This window comes from Oryctolagus cuniculus, chromosome X (assembly GCF_051225735.1).
Source record: "Oryctolagus cuniculus isolate XC-2025 breed Fujian yellow rabbit chromosome X, ASM5122573v1, whole genome shotgun sequence".
Lineage (NCBI taxonomy): Eukaryota > Metazoa > Chordata > Mammalia > Lagomorpha > Leporidae > Oryctolagus > Oryctolagus cuniculus.
In genome coordinates, this window is record NC_142888.1 from 107,617,332 (window position 1) to 107,619,340 (window position 2,009).

At 44.8% G+C, this 2,009-nt stretch overlaps 1 pseudogene; it reads right to left on the reverse strand.

Annotated features, from left to right (window-relative positions):
- Positions 1-302: 302 nt before the first annotated feature.
- Positions 303-706, reverse strand: LOC149119719 (small ubiquitin-related modifier 1 pseudogene; annotated as a pseudogene).
- Between the last annotated feature and the right edge of the window lie 1,303 nt (positions 707-2,009).

Below are 2,009 nucleotides of genomic sequence, written 5' to 3' on the forward strand. Positions count from 1 at the left end.
AATTGGAAAGTCATTCTTAATTATTACCACAAGCCTGAAAATGCACAGTCCTGAAAAAAGTGGCCTCTCTGTACACACGGAATCATGAAAAGAGAGAGAGGGCCCTCTGAAGGAGCCGAGGCTTGATCACCAAAAATCAGCGCGAGGAAAACAAGAATGGATAGCACCAGAATTCAAATTCCCAGATGTTTTAAAGAGACGGGGTGCCAGTTTTGAATTCTGTTTTGAACACCACATTACAAAAGAACGATTTTTACAAATAAAAAAGGATTAAGGGAAAAGAAAACGAATAAAAAGAATATCTAAACCGTGGAATGACCCCCTGTTTGTTCCTGATAAACTTCAGTCACATCTTCTTCCTCCATTCCCAGTTCGTTTGGAGTATGATTATCAGCGATTCTCTGACCTTCAAAGAGAAACCTGAATGAATTCATTGGAACGCCCTGTCTTTGACAGTATGATTCTTTGAGTTGCTTGAGATGTGTTATCATTTTCACTTTGAAGTGAATCTCACTGCTATCTTCTCATGCAGGACCTCTGTCCTCAAAGAGTTGTATTGTAATTATGTCTAAGTGCTTGCAAGAGATGTGTCATTCCTGGGTGCTTCTTTAGAGTTAATTACGTTTCTGTCCAATGACTTTGAGTTTAATGTGTTCTCCTTCCTTCTTATCCCCAAGTCCTCAGTTGAAGGTTTTGCCTCTGAGGCCTAGAGCCTTCCTTCCGCAATCAGTCCCCTGGAGAGAGACGGACGGGTTCCCCAGGGATCCTTAAGGGGGGTGGAAGCGGGGCTCTGCACCAGGTCAGACATGGTGACGGTGGCTTTCCCTGGGGCTCTCTGCACAGCAGCGGCCTCTGGTAGGCAGATCCTTGCTCTGGGGTTTACAAATCCTTTTCCCTTGCCCACAGCACAACATTGTGGCTGCCGCAGGCTAATTTTTAAGTCGGTCATTTGTATGGTCTTTGTTAAAACCATCCACACGGCCCTTGGCAGAAAAAAAGGAAAGTGGGTAGCACAGCTGGTATTGGAATCCACCAGTTCTCTACTTCTGATCCAATGGTCTTTTTGCTATTCCATGTTGCAGAAACCTTTGTGTTCATAATGCCCTTCCCCCATAGATATCCACATCCGGATCCCTGGAACCTCTGGTTGTGTTTCCTTACATAGCAAAAGCTATGCTGCAGATTGATTGGATTAAGAATCTTCATATGGAGCGGTTAGCGTTGATTTTTCACATGGGCCCAGTTATAGAATCACAAAGGTTTCTTACAAGAGGGAGTCAGGACATCGGAGTGAGAAATACTGGGGACGCGACAACAGAAGGCAAGAAGAAGAAAAACCAGAGAAGCCAAGGAAACAGATTCTCTCCTAGAGTCTCCAGAAGGACCCAACCCTGTTAGCACTCTTACTCTAGCCCAGTGAAACTGACTTCTGATTTTTGACCTTGAGAACTGGGAGAGAATAGATGTGTGCAATTTTAAAGCTGCTACTTTTGTGGTCGTTTGTTTTCACAGCAAAAAGAAACAAATACGAGAGAGTTGAAAGGTTAATATGAGGACACCATTCAAAAACTGAGTCCTGGTTATTTCACTGTGTGGCAGCCGCTACTGCCCAAAAAGCATTAGGTTGCAACACTGTCTTGAAATCTACTCGCTGGGAAGGAGCAGCCTTGCTGGCCTAAGATGCCAAGATGGCAGTGGCCAAGAAGCCCAGCAGAGGGCACTGTGTAGGGAGAAAACAATCCTTGGAAAGACGCTTTTCTGTTCTGGATTGTTCTGCACAAAGGCACAGCTAGGAGGAAGTTCTCAGGGCAGCATGGTGAGTATGAAGCCCTTTTCATTCACCACTCAGAGCTCAGAACCTTGCTGTTCCTATTTGCATCATTGGGGCTGGGGTGTCAAAATGCTACCCCAAACCCTGCAGAAAACAAATTGGGTAATAGGGCACACAGGTTTTTGTTTAATGCCCATGGCTTCTGGACTGGGGTTGGGGTAATGGCAGAAAATATATA